Source organism: Thermobia domestica, chromosome 1, assembly GCF_964235325.1.
Source record: "Thermobia domestica chromosome 1, izTheDome1.hap1.1, whole genome shotgun sequence".
NCBI classification, from domain to species: Eukaryota; Metazoa; Arthropoda; class Insecta; order Zygentoma; family Lepismatidae; genus Thermobia; species Thermobia domestica.
Genome location: NC_137454.1, coordinates 103,361,270 through 103,376,700, shown reverse-complemented (window position 1 = coordinate 103,376,700; position 15,431 = coordinate 103,361,270). Strand labels below are relative to the sequence as shown.

The 15,431-nt window shown below is 38.1% G+C and overlaps 1 protein-coding gene across 2 annotated transcripts in view; it reads right to left on the bottom strand.

Annotated features, from left to right (window-relative positions):
* LOC145687808 (dual specificity calcium/calmodulin-dependent 3',5'-cyclic nucleotide phosphodiesterase 1-like) overlaps positions 1 to 15,431 on the bottom strand; it is a 714,058-nt gene that overhangs the window by 101,130 nt on the left and 597,497 nt on the right. The window lies entirely within an intron of this gene.

Below are 15,431 nucleotides of genomic sequence, written 5' to 3'. Positions count from 1 at the left end.
AAGAAAAGTAGGCAACAAGAAATTAAATATTTAAAACTTAAAACATGAGAAAACAAGACATATTTTCGTACAAACCTTCTTAGAAAAGTACTCAAACAGGTAAAGGATAGATCCAGGTAGTAACGGGCAATGGCCGCATATTAAATTTTGCATACAACAGGCTCAGAGGAAGTAGTAAGTTATCGCGAACAGAAAACGTCTAACAAACCGCGGATTACAGAACAGAGAAAATAAGCAAAAGGAGGGAGTGGAAACAGGCTGATATAAGGGAGAATAAAGATTTGTACAGATAGTTATGAACGAAAACAGACAGAGAAAGGAGGATATAGAATAGAGAGTGTGAGGATATAGAAGAATTAGAAAGTATGGGAAATATGAAGAAATCTAGGAGGAGGTGAATTCTATGGGATTTCAGAGGAAACAAGGGATATTAGGACGGTAGTAGAAAATAAAGAATGAAATGTAGCAAGCGAGAAGAGTGAGTCTTAGAAAGATTCAAATAAAACGTTAACAACTTGTATGAGAGTACAGATAGATAGTGTGGCGTAGATGTTGTAATAGAAAATTAAGTATGTGAGGATGACAAAGGATTTAATATACTTCGAGATGAGTTTAAAAAAGCTATATCCGAGATTAGCAATGGAGAGGCAACCGGTGTAGATAATATACCAATCAAAATTATTAAGAATATGGAAGACAAGGGCAAGAACTGCAATCAAATGTATGAAGCAACAGAGTAGCCAAAAGATTTCCTGAAGACAATTATGATACCGTTGGCTAAGAAATCGAACCCAGGGAGATGTGAGGAATGCAGCACTATTAGCCTCATATCGCATGCAGCAAAAAGTGCAAAATACTAAACACAAGATTCTATGCAAGAAGAAGTGAAGAAGCTGGGGAGGAACATTTCGGGGTCAGAACATATAAGAAGATGCAAATGGCTTATTGAGATTTTATAGAAAAAGGGAAAGATGTGTACGTTGAGTTTATTGATCCAGAAAAGGCTTTTGACCGGATGAACTGGGAATTATTAATGGGAGTTCTAAAGAAGGTTGGATTGGAAGGAAAGAAACTTATATATAAACCTGGCGTCAGAATAGGGGAAGTGCAATTGAAACAGGAACTCGACAGGAATGTTGTATCCCGGCGACATAATTTAATATTTATGTAGAAAAGATACTGAAGAGGTACCTGCATTATGAGGACGGTATTTTGGGAGGAGGTACAATAATTAAGTATATGCGGTTTGTGGATGATATGGTGTCTGTTGAGGAATCTGAGAGGGAAATTAATAAAATGTTAGAATAAACTTGAGAAAGGCCTGATAAGGAAATGGGATGAATACACGCTATAAAGACAAAACACCTGGAGATTGGAATGAAGCGGTCGGTGTGAAATATAGAAGTAGGAAGGGAGAAAATACTATATGTGATTATTTCCTGATACCTGGGTAGTATTATTAGTCGGAACATGAAATGCGAACGTAAAATAAAAGCAACGACAGGAAGGCGAAAGTGACATTTAGGAGGAAGAAAAGTCTGTCTCGTGGGTCCTTGAACAGAGTGTTAAAAAAACACTTAAAATATTTCGTGTGAAGTATTGCACTCTATGGTACAGACACATTGACATTATAGAAAAGTGGTGAAAAGGACTGGAGGCTTTCGAAATGTGGATAAGGAGAAGAATAGAGAGAATTAACTTGGTAGACAGGAAAACGAATGAAAAGGTGTTAGAAATGGTGGAAGGGAACAGATGAACTTTAGATGTAGTCCAAAAGAGGAAGAGAAACTGGTTGGCGCATTGTGTGAGAAGGAACTGCATTATGAGGAACGTATTAAAAGAAATAGTGGCAAGGAAAAGAAGGAAAGGCTGAGTTGAGTTGATTTTGAGTTGTAACATCGCTTTCAGCATTGAAGCTATATGAGACGTGGACCTACTGATTAACAGGAAATCCGAACCACATGAGCTCCCGTCGAGAATCGAATCCGCATCTATCACGCCAAAGGCCAGTGCGCTAACCGCTTAGCCACGAATGAGCTCAAAAAGAGGGAAAAACGAAAGAGGAAACGGTACTAAATGGACAGTATTAAAACAGAAAAATCGTGTGTGAAGACGAAGAAGTTTTCTGAAGAACGTGGTGCATCAAAGCTTCTCAGTTACGACAGCTAATCTGTCAATAATGTCAGAATAACAATGATGATGATGAGGAGGAGGAGGAAGTGGGAAAAGGACAGGATGGTAATATAGTAAGTAAATATGGTTTAGGAGTAGATAAATATGGTTTAGGAGTAGGTAAATATGGTTTAGGAGAAAGAAATTAGAAAGAGTAGTGATAGATAAATTTTTGTACGTAGAGCTGACTAGTAATATAGGACCATTGGTTCAAGCAAATACAAAAGAAGCTATATCTGGAAATCTCTACTGATTCAGGACAGGTTTCAAAATGGGTTAAATAATGTGAAGGTTTTCCACGGGGAAAGGATCTCAGACCAGAATCTGGAACTGGCCGTGGTTTATATTCAGTTGAAAAATATAGCCAGAAGAAAATAAAGTAGGATACAAGAAGTGAGATGTTGAGAAGTTGGAAAATGGGGTACGGAAAAATAAGTTCCTTTAAATAATCAAAAAGAACCAGAAGAAATGGCTAATGCACGGTGGAAGTAGTTCAAGCCTTGATACAAACAAACTACGGAGGAAGCCGTAAAGTATCGCGATTAGAACTGGGCTTAGAAGTGTGAGTTACTGAAGTTGAAGAAAATGGAGGAAAGGAGAGTATGGACAACAAGATACTTCAAAGGAAAGAAAAGAGTGTACAGAGATGAATAATGAACTATACAGCTAATCCGACAAAATCACGGTGTAGAAGTAAGTGTGAAGAGACAGACGAATTGAAAAGAGTATGGAAATATGAACAAAAGAATATGAAGTTAAATTAGTGAAAAAATATTAGAGGAAAGGAAGGACAAATGTGGCAGTAGAAAATAAGAAAAGAAGAATGACTGTTAAAGAGTAGAATAAAATTTTTAGCTAAATAGAGTTAATATACTGAGGAACTATTTGGTCTAGGAATTAATTCGTGCGGTTGGTACGCACACATTGAAGCTGTAGTACAAACACAAAATACATAAATACCTTAAGAAAAATATTGTCCATTGCTAGCCACCACTTTCGCCCATCTGTCAGGCAATGTACAGATTCCGTGGCGAAAGAAGTCCTCATCCTTGGAAGCGATCCAGTCAGAGACCCATGTTTCGATATCTTCTGAAGAAGTAAACCGCTGTCCAATCAAATCGTTGTTCATGCAATCGAACAAGTAGTAGTCCGAAGGAGCAACGTCTGGTGAATACGGCGGGTGGGGTAAAACTTCCCATCCGACATTTTCTAAATAGGTTTTGACCGGTTTTGCGACATGTGGGCGAGCGTTATCATGTTGAACAATAAGTTTATCATGTCTGTTCTCCCATTCTGGTCGTGTTCTGGCCAGAGCTTGCTTCAAACGCATTAATTGTCGTCGATAACGTTCTCCATTCATAGTTTCACCCGGTTGCAGCAGCTCATAGTACACCACACCTTTCATATCCCACCATATGCACAGCATAACCTTTGCACAGTGAATATCTCGTTTTGGTTGTGATGGACCTGGTTCACCTGGTTTCACCCAGGCCTTTTTTCGTTTAGGGTTCTCGTAATGGATCCACTTCTCATCACCCGTAATAATTCGATGCAGAAACCCCTTTCTGCTCTGTCGTTGAAGCAGCAATTCGCAAATGGTTTTTCGTCTTTCAACGTCTCTGTCTTTCAATTCATGTGGAACCCAATGTGACATCTTTTGAATCATTCCCATGGCTTTCAAGCGTTTGGAGACTGTTGTTTGATCAACGCCTAATGCTGCTGCAAGTTGTTCCTGCGTTTGACACGAATCCTGCTCGAGCAATGCTGTCAATTCTTCGTCTTGAAATTTTTTTGGCTGTCCAGCTCGCTCTTGGTCTGCCAAGCCGAAATCACCACTTCTAAACCGTGCAAACCACTTCTGACACGTTCGCTCAGCTAGAGCATGGTCACCATACACTTCCACCAAAATACGATGACTTTCAGTCGCACTTTTCTGCATGTTAAAGTAATGTAGCAGGACACCCCGCAAAAACACTTTATCAGGCACAAATTGCGTCATGTTCACTTAACTACAAACTGGTGTTGTTGACGCTTTAATCCACTGCCCTATACTACGAACGATACGCGATGACAGGGGTTTGCAACACATGTGTGGATACACGGAACTATGGGACGCTCCGTTCGTTGCGCTATCTCTTGTCCACCCGCACGAATTAATTCCTAGACCAAATATATAATCCGAATGTAGAAACAAACCACGTACTTTAGACATTGAGAGCGAAAAAGTAAGTAAACACTGCAAACGATTTATGATACTGAGGGGTGAATTTGAACAAGCAATTGACATGAAGAATGAGTTATTTTCATCTCGAAAGCTAGTTAGGCCTTATGTATGACTTCACCACAGGGCAATAGTTATATGTAAAGATATACAACTATGTAGGCAGTGTACAAATTAGGAATTTTTTACTTCGGAACGGACGAATTATTAGCTGCAAGAAACAAAACTTGAAAAAGAAAAGTATTATCAGTGGTAAACAAATACAATTTTCAACCTTCCAAAGTTATAAAGGACACCAAGAAAGTTCTGTCGCTTTCTATGGAGGTCTGTGTTCAATTGGCCCTCACACAGTGAGTTGAATTCGAATGGAGACAAGGCGAAGGTCAGTTGTTGGTGTAGATATATCCAGTTCCCCGTGAACTTGACTAAAGACAGAGTGAACATGGGATCTCTACAGAGCATCATAAAGACGTGTATGGTGTTATAACGATATCGTTATATCTACTTTTTAACAACTCTCGTATTCTCAATGTTAATTCTTGGAAATAGCGCCTAGCCAGTCGAAATTCGCAGAAGAGCGAAACCATGAAATTTTTCTACCCAGAAGGTGCCTCTTTCCTCAAGATATTTCAGCGCCTCTCGCCGAACCGTATTTGGGAAGGTATTTGCTCGTTCCCTCACTCACACCTATGCAAAGCTGAATTCTTAAGTAAAAAAACAGTAGTGGGTCATACGTCATAATGTGCATTTTTAATAAAAAATATTAATTATTTACATTACTATGTGTTTCAATATGATTGATGTACTCTCAATGAAATGACAACTAATTAATAACTTCTTACTAACGAAGCAGTTATATAAAAACTAAATGTTTTGTGGGAACTATTTTTTATTCCAATAACATATCAATGAGCCTCCAGTGTGTCAGTCGAGAGAGCAGCAATAACTTGGCGCGGAGAGTGCAACTTGGACAACGGAAGAGATTAGAATACTCGACGAACGACTCTAATATTTAAGATAGTGCTAAATGCAAGCGCAAAAGTTTCAATGCAATTTCTTGTGTTAAGTTCATTAGTAATTTTTCAACTAAAAGTAAGTTAAAAGGAAGATTTTAATATGAAAAGGCCTCTAAGTTATAATTATCTACTAAATCTACGGAAAATGTGGCAAAATATCCAGTACTAGCGAAAATGGAACCATCATGCAGAAGAGTGAACATTCTAATAAACAGTGCTACTATCTCTTGACATCAGTGAATAATGTTCATGCCTACGTTATTAATCGTTCGACTTTCGTAACCGTGAATACGCGCGTGGAAATATCAATATTCGGTCGTCGCGCAATACGGGGCCACATCATTACAATTTGAAAAGTATCTTAGTGCTTATAATATGTAAAGTGCCACCACATGTGAAAAGTTTAAAATATACCTATCAAATATATCTTTTGTGTAAATCAATTAATATGCAAGTAACTTAAAAGTGTGCATGCTACATAATAATATTTTGTGTTAGAGGATAAGTATTGTGCATGTATTCTATTTATTGTGTTTACAGTTCCAGCAGTGCGACAGGTTGATATTGTTTTGCATGGAATACAGGGGAAAGAAATACATATATTGCAAATACTGGGTAACCACGAATGGAACGATCAGCTGATCCAGCTGAGGTGAATGCAGGAAGTAATCACGAACACGGTGTATACTAAAAGCCCATGGTTCGAGTCCCGAGTCTCACCAGCTTAGTTCTTAGTTTGTTAATGTTTACTTGTGGGTTGGCATTTCGTAGTCCAAAGGTCTGTGTGCTTTCATGAATCAGTATAAGGACGTTCAGGGATCAATCCCGATACCATTAAATCTGTTTACTCAAACGGTAGCCTACAGGAAACGAACCCAACACTCTCTTATATATGGCTATTCCCGAATAGGAACATGCTAGAATCGAACCCTGATCCTCTTATATATGGCTTATCCCGAACAGGGACACAGAGTAATCGAACCTTGCACCCTTATAGTGTACGAGTTAAAACTGGGGTCAAATGTAGCTGCTGCGAGGCGGAAGATACGCCAAGCCTTTGGTGAAGGTGTTATGACTACGCGAATAGTGCAGCGTTTTTTTTAACAATTTTAAGAACGGTGACGAAACACTCGATGACGCATTACAACAAGAACAGTAGCCAGACATGTGAGGAACTGGGACTACAATTCAGTGTAAGTGGAGAAACCGTTCAGCAGCACTTCCATCAACTTGGGAAGCACTACAAGTTGGGTCGATGGGTTCTACATGATTTGACTCCAGGTCAGAAGTCAACGTGAGCAGACACCTGTGTTCCTTTGCTGTCTCGTCTGAGGAAGAAGCCATTTCTGGACAGGGTGTTGACATGTGATGAGAAGTGGATCTTGTACGAAGCTCCACGCGCCGTCATCATTGGTTAGCATCCCACGAACCGGTTCCAAAACAGCCGAAACCAGCACTGTACCAAAAGAAGGTCCCCCTCTGTGTTTGGTGGACTGCTCGCGGCATCGTGCATCGGAAACTTCTACCAGCTGGACAGAGCATCAATGCAACTGTGTACTGTCAGTAGTTGAGACGTGTTCAAGGAAAACTCAAACTTCTGGAGCCAGCACTTTTGAATCGGAAAAGAGTCCTCCCATTACTGGTCTACGCTAAACCTCACGTGGCTAAGATGACTCGGGACACCATTCTACACCTTGGACGGGAAACATTATTGCATCCGCCATACTTCCCGGACATTACACCGTCCGATTACCATCTGTTCCATTCCTTGGACAACCACCTTAGAGGACGCCAGTTCAAATCCCTAGTAGAGTTTCAAAATGCACTTGATACATTGTTCGGTTCACGGCCCACCACGTTCTACCGCGATGGAATCCATGGCCTTCCATAACGTTGGCAGAAGGTCGTCGATGCTGCTGGGGGACTATTTTGTGATCTTCCAGGTACATCTTAGATGACATATCGATGTTCAAATGTGGTGGGTGAAAAAGCGACAGAACTTTCTTGGTCACCTTTATACTTCCGTACGTTATAAAAATCTGGAACATGAGAATTGTTTGGGCCGACCTGGATGAATCAATTTTTCATGAAATTAATTATGTCCGTTTTCGAGATAAAATGTACTGGCAAACTCATCAAAATTGGTTGGTTTAGAATATTAGATTAGATATATTTGGAATCATGAGTATCCTCATCGTAAGCAACAGTCCTGCACGATTTTATGGTATGATGTACTGCATATCTTCCCAGCATTCGCTGTTTTCGGGTTAAAAGCACGATAAGAAACTGTATCGAATTGTAATAAATTCTATCTGTATCTAGGTACTTCAAAATAGAAATTACACATAGTCTCTGAGCAAAACGCAATATTTTCATTAATACAATGTATCTGATGAAGCCAAATATTTAGTTAGTTGGTGAAACTGTTACACATTGACATTTTAATAAAAACACTGTGTTTTGCTAAGAGGCTTTGTGTAATTTCTATTTTGAATTACTAAAGGAAAGTTAACATGAACCGAATAGTCTATGCCAAATGCAAAATATTATGCCAAGTGGTTCGCAAACAATTTTTGTTTCTTGTCGAGATCTTTCGATGGTGCCGAAAGATAGGCATAAATATATTAAAATTCTAACTTGAGAAATGAAATGAAATCTTTAAGTTTTACATCCCACGATTATTATATGCCGGCTAAATTAAAGGAAACGGTGATGATGAGAAATGAATAAAATGGTGGAATGAAAAAAGTGGGAGAAAATGGGAGAATTCCAAGAAAACCCACGCACACGGTGTTTGTCCACCACAAAGTTCACTTGGCGCGAGCTGGGATTGAACGAAGGACCCCATGCACCAGAGGTGAAAAATCTACCACTGAGCTACTGCTGTCTAATTCTAACGTCGAGTGCCGTTTTTTTTTTGTAGCAGAGTACCGTGGCGTACAGTTTGAAAACAGCTGCACCAAGGCCTATTCGTTTTCTGCTCAAACAACTAGATAGACTTTGAATTCTGTTTAATCAAAAAGGATCTTCTGATTACGTATTATTATATGAATAACGACTTCTTCCAATAATTGTACATAAGAGCAAGATGTAGTTTTCAAGATTGCTACTAATATATCGTAAGTCGTGCCAAAGAATGTACCTATTTCCACAAGTATTTATCACCTCTTTACACAATTACTTAAGTATGACCCTCCTGGTAGCCGAATGCTAAGGTAAACAGGCTTTCAAGTGAACCATTTATGATATTTAATAGTGAAACCAAATTAAAAACCAATACAAATCACTGTAAACAGATGTTTCCTTCCTGACTTTGATATATTCATAACAAAAATCCAGTGCCGTGCCATGGAAAATCAGCGCCCGGGGCGAGAGTATACGACGGTGCCCCCGTACATATGAGTGAGGTCGACAGACCAGCTGCGAAGTGCTATCATGGTTGGCGCGAAGCGTAAGAAAATTTTCAAAACTAAACCCTGTGTTGAGTACTTTTTATAACTTTTTTCCTTCCATTTTATATAATGTGCACATACTTTTCCTAACATGACTAAGAACCACTTCCTAAATCAGGATGAGGATTCAAGTACATACTAGTAATATTCCGAGTAACTTTTCCTTTCTTTTGTCTTTCCTTCTTTTCTTTTCTTTTTTCCTCCCGAATTTTGTACCCCTTACTTCGGTGCCCGGAGCCTTCGTCCCGCTCGCCCCTCCCCACTGCACAGTACTGCAAAAATCATATCGATCCCATCATTAAATCTGCTTTGCATCAAGTGTTGTAGTGTTACCAGCATATATTGTTTATATTCGAATGTAAAACCACTCTTTACTTCTCAGTATAGATCGATTAACTGAAACAGTTCTGATCCGTTCAACTAACTCTTCCTTCAACATCCTTCAACAAATTACACCCTAACATTCACCCTCCACCAACTTCCGAAACACTCAATATAGTAGTATACAAAGATCTAATGTATTCTCTTACCTCTTTTAACGTTAAGTGGCCAACATGAGAATGAAAAAAAAATCTGTTGTTAAATTTGAATAGGAACCGCCGAAGTTAAGTGAAATTTAACTAGTAAATGACTGCTACCGCAACTTTACAATCCTCACCCAAAAAAAAAAAAAAAAAAAAAAAACTTTCACTTGAAGTAACCAACGATAGAGACTCGACTTTAGTTGCAAAATTTCAACGTTGTTTGCATGGATTCCCTTTGGCATTAACTCATTGCCAAGTTTTCGGAAAGTTTGCAGTAACAGCTGCGAGGCTTCACACCTAAGAACTTAACTTCAAGGCTTTCAACTAATTGCAAACTCTTCTCTATTGACTCCTGTTCTATAACTTTCCATGAGATAGGTTATGTTTTTCTTTTTCTCTTTGTATTATAAACGTTTTTTTTGTTTATTACATGTTCTTTTTTTTTTTTTAAAAAAAAGCTAACTTTTCCTTTGTTTCTGTCTTCCATTATTTTTCTATGTATTTTTGCTTTTTACCTCATTTTTACTGGGAAAGTTTTACATATATGCAAGTTTCAACCTGACTGTTTTTGATGTTGTTTTACGTGTATTTCCACCGTGAAAATTCATATAAGTTACATTGTATTAAAATACTGCAACCCATACGGGTAACGAGCTATAACAAGGCTTGGTAACGGAAAATGTAAAAGAAGATGCTCCTTTATTTTTCAATAACAAACTATTTTAATGAACTATCTAATAATGACGCTATATGAAGGAAAGATGGAATAATAAAAAAAAAAGTTCAATTCTGAAACATGATCCTGAAATAACAGACAATGCATCGAGAAATTGGCTTATTTCTTTTGTTTCACTTTTCTTCAACGGATGTAAGATTTAAAGCAAAGAGTCAAAGGTTAATGGATAACGTTCTTCATAAAACGGAGGTCTAATGTTCTAAGGCCAGTTTTATCCGTGCAGTTACGGTAGCGGTTGCTCGACCTCAGCGAATCCGCTAGTACTCTTTCCACTTGCATTTGTTTCTGCGGACGGTACCGGCAATAGTGCTCACTGTTTAGATTCGGTCCACTTAAGACAACAACAAGTAACTGAAATTATGGCTGAGATCGTGCGGTTTGTCACCGCTGCGGAATGGTTGATAAAGAAAATGTTTGCATAGTATAACCAGAAACTGCCCTATCGAATCGTAACTACAAGCGGTCGGATTTTCAGACCGCGGCAGTTGGATTTCCGTACCACCGTGGATAAAACCAGAACACGTGTGTTTTTCATTGGATAACACCGGTCTAATCCATTGACCGGCCATTCAGACTGAGGTTTCTAAAGAGGTTTTCCTCCATCTCTACCAGACGAATAAGGGGATATTTTTTTTTAAAAAAATAAAGCCTAACCGACTTCGTTCATCCTTATTTCCTATTGTTGTTCATTGTTAATGGTTTTAGTGAATAGGAAAGTTTGTTAAGCAAATAAATAATGTGATGACTATTTTTAATTCCTTGAACTGAATAAAAGAATAATTAGTAACCTCATATTTGATGCGTATCGTCTTGTGTTTGATTAATAGGTAAGTGTCAACTCCAGATACACAAACACAACCACAAATGGGTGCTGTATAAAGCCATTAATCTTTAATATTGGTTTTTTGAGCAGAAAAAACTAAAGTCAAACTTAATTTGACCAAAACTTCTATTGGATACTCAAGGATGGTATCCAGAAAATAATCTAAATGTGGAGGTATTTTCTAGAAAATAATAAAATCTTATTAGACGGACACAAAATGGTTTAAAATATCATTTTGTTTCGTGTAAACATGAAAACTTAGGGAATACTGACATCCAACACCTATACCTCTGGGCACAGTTTTCTGCCCACTTACGAATTTATCAATCTATCTGGGGAATTATCAGATAACAAACATATGATACAGTTCGATTCACAAATCTACCACGTACACACGATCAGAAACAACAGCAAGTGTTGCCATACAGTATGCAAAAGAACCATAAAGTAACAAGAGCTCAAATTTTCTGATACACACTATTTGAATGCGTCTTCAAAGAGATAACATAGAATAATATTATTTAATCATGTTATAAAACTTGAACTTATCTTTGCAGTAACCAGAAACTAACAAGGAAGAGCACTAGCTTCCTAGGATATTTTTCTCTCTCATCAAATTGTGGTAAAGGAAGCATACTAAACATAAAATTCCTAGAAATGCAATTCTTAAGATATAATATTACGTAAACGAAAGTTAGCATCGTACACTTGACTACAATTTCCAACGAAAATTGTGCCCCATCAGATCTTTGGGTAGAAAGTACGAGAGCTTAAACTAAATGTAACTCGTAAAAGGTAGTCTTCAAATGACACGAATTAATATTGTAACACCCCATCTCAGTAGCGTACCCAGGAATTTATTTCGGGGGGGTTCAAACTAAATATGAAGCTATTTTATATTAAAATTGCTAAAATTGCCCCTAAAATTAGGTTAAATTTTTAAAAAGTCGAAATTTCGGGGGGGTCCGGACCCCCGTGTCCCCCCCTTCCGTACGTCCCTGCCCCATCTTGCCTTTGAAGTAACCAGAAGCCGACAAGAAGTCACACTTTGGGTTGGAAAGTGGGAGAAGCCAAAATGAGTATGACCTCTAAGAGATATTAATCAATATCGTGCAATCTAAATTTGTATTTAAAATAATCAGAAGTCAAGATGGGAAGTAATAATTTTGTAGAAAATTTTTACCTCTCACGAAATTTTCCGGTACAAAGCCATTTGTCCCAAAGTGAATGCGTCTCATAAGAGATTACAAGCACTGATATCAATGTATAGTATTTCTGACTTTGTCTTTGCAGTAATCATAAACTGACGCGAGGGTAAATACTTTCAGGAATAAAGATTTCCCCGAATTAAGATTTCCAGGGGTATAAACTCAGTGACAGCGACGCTTAAAGTTGACAGCAGTTTGATAAAACAATAAAAAATAAAATAAAGGGCAAAAAGAAATTTTACATGAAGTAGACTAATTGAACCAGTAATCTTACATACCTTCCAGCTTACTCACCTCTATAAGAGCATCTCGTAATATCAGCAGTTCATATTGACTACATGAATGCAGTGATTCACAGACAACTTAGCAAATGTTCATTTTTTCTCTTTGTTTCTTCTTATAGTATACCTTTTGAAATGAATTCTACGACCTGCTTCGAGATTCTATTTGCAAAACTTTTCTCAAAATGTCGAAACATTAATAGAATATTCATCGAATGTTATGACTACCATTCGAGAAATATCTAGGAAAAACTGCGTATTAAGGTAGAAACACGGGGCAGCAGAATACGTATCGAAAATCTTTGAAGACAGAGAAAAATTTTTTAATTAAAGCTTTGAAGATATAATAAATATTTATAGATCAAAACACAGAAGTTTATAAAAAAATTAAAGATTTGACATTTCTACTTTTTTCTTTTGTAAACTTTAACAGTACCGAGGAGTAAACGAGTTAAGTTAGTTTCGTTAAATTTTGTCAAAAATTACGCATGAGGATTTACAGGGTGAACCTGAAAGATGTGCACAAACTCCAGGGGGTGATTCGTGACATCAAAAGAAGACAAAAAGTCCTCTTGCATGTTGTCGAATTCCGCGTCGTGTACGAGTGACAGGTGTACACATCTTTCTGTTCGATTCCAATTTGTCACTATTCGAGTTTCGATTCCAAGTTGGCGCCCCTTTTCAGGTTCATCCTGTATGTTCATCCAATACCCTTTTATTCAGCTCAATGAAGATTAGGGTTAAGGATAAGATTTCCGGGCTTTCGGCATCTATGACCGTGTTAACCCGTCACACATATGAAGGATGACATCCCTCAACGATCACACTATGCGGGAAATTGAAGGGGAAAAAAGAAATGGGGAAGGAAGGAAGTGGCCTGGTACTTTTATGTTAGGTACCAGCCTGGCATTTACCTGGTGTGAATGGGAAAAACCCAGGAAAAACCTCATTCAGAATGACTGACCTGAAATAGCTATTACACCTTTTCGACCGAGTGTCCCCATCGGGAATCGAACTCGAGACCGCTCGAACCAAAAGCAAGAGCGTTGGCGATTACGCTACGTGGGGCCTCAGATCAATGAAATCCGTCGACTAGTAGGCTATATATGTTACCTCTGGACATTTTAATGCATTATATGTTATTAAGATTGTGAACTCTGTTTATTTTACAAACAATACATTATTTGAAAACCATTTCACACTGTAAAAACAGAAAACCTATTATAAGAACAACAAAAAGAGAAATGACATGGTAACGAAATTTGTAGTTCTACGTCCCACGTTTATGTTCTTATATGTTAAAGGAGAGGGGCAGTTAATGAAATTGAATTACTGTGGAATAATTGATAGAATGATAATGTGGAAGCAAACGGGAGAATCTAAAAAAAGAACCATGAACACAATATTGTCTAGCACATGGTCTGACGTCGAACCAGGAAGTCTTCGCATCAGAAATGAACTCCTGCCCCAGCAACAAAAAGAGAAAAATAACTAGTAATATAGTAGTATGCTACATTGGATGGAAAATTCATGGTCTCAGATACAGATGACGTTACTACATCAAAATCATTAGGTTTATTCAGTAACACCAAACTTAACTAGTCTCCAGACAAATTTTCATAACGTTTCATCCAGTAGTTTGTCGAGCTGTGTGAGAAAAAAAAAATGATTCCAAAGAATTTCACATTTTGATTAAACATTGCTTTCTAATAGGAAAAAATACTGTCCAAGCCAAGGAATGGTTTGATAAATGTTATGGCACATTTTCTCCAACAGTAAAGAAGTGGATACAGCGATTAAACATGGTCGTACATGCACCGATGATGATGAACGTTCAGGTCGTCTAAATGTGGCAGTTACTGCAGAAAATATCAAGAAATGCATCGTATTGTTTCTTTCGTATGATCGAAAAATTAAAGTGAGCGAGATATCTGTCATCGTAAAGACATCAACAGAATACGTGCGCTGTATTTTACATGAATATTTGTATATGAAAAAGCAGTTCGGACGATGAGTGCCGCTTTCTCTTACAATTCATCAGAAGCAACAGCATGTTCATGATTCGAAGCGTGCTTTGGTGTTGTTTCAACGTAATCGAACGAAATTTTTGGGATCGATTCGCGACAATTGATGATACATGGATCCACACCGGAGTCCAATAGGCAGTCAGCAGAGTGATTGCCGATGGGTGTAAGCCGACGAAAGCGCCGAAAGACGTAAAGTTCGGTCAACAAGATTATGCCCAGTACTATTTTGGATATGTTGTGTAATATTCGTCGACACACATAAACATAGTTCGTGATTTGAAATAAAGTGAACGATGGCTCATTCGACGATATCACACATTTTCAGTCATCGTCGGTCCATGTTGCATGTTTGTGATGTCATTGGCATCGTGCTTAAGCGTTATATCCCTTATCAGTGGTTTCACCTGTGCAACCCGACCTCGTATATCCATGTCATGTAACTGTGATTGTCGATACAGGCTGTGGGAGATGCAGCTTGAGTTCTTCACTGTTTGGGTTCTGAGAAGCAATCTGCTTTAATACTCGGCGTGACATGTTAGACCACTGTTCCTCTTCACGGATTTGGTTTTGCTGTAAGTATTGTAGGATGCTATCAGTTTGGACGCTGTCCTCACGACACATCCAATTCTCTTGCCACTTTCGTCACACTCACACTATATAACTAAGAGCCAACAATTTGTCCTCTCTGCAAATCAGAGTGGTTGCCCAATTTACACTATCACCATGTGCTCAGTTCACTGAACAGTATCATTCTACTGCTCCTCACGTAGTACAGAATTTGCCTAAACACAGCAACATACCGCCGCAAACAGCCTGACGCTGGGGTATCCCCCTGACTTGGACATGTTTCCAACTCCAGATGTTTTTATTATTTTGACAACCATCTGCACATGCTTTTATTCTAACTTTTGATGTTTGATTAAATTAGATGACATTTCGAACAATCAGAGATAAATATATTATCAATTCAT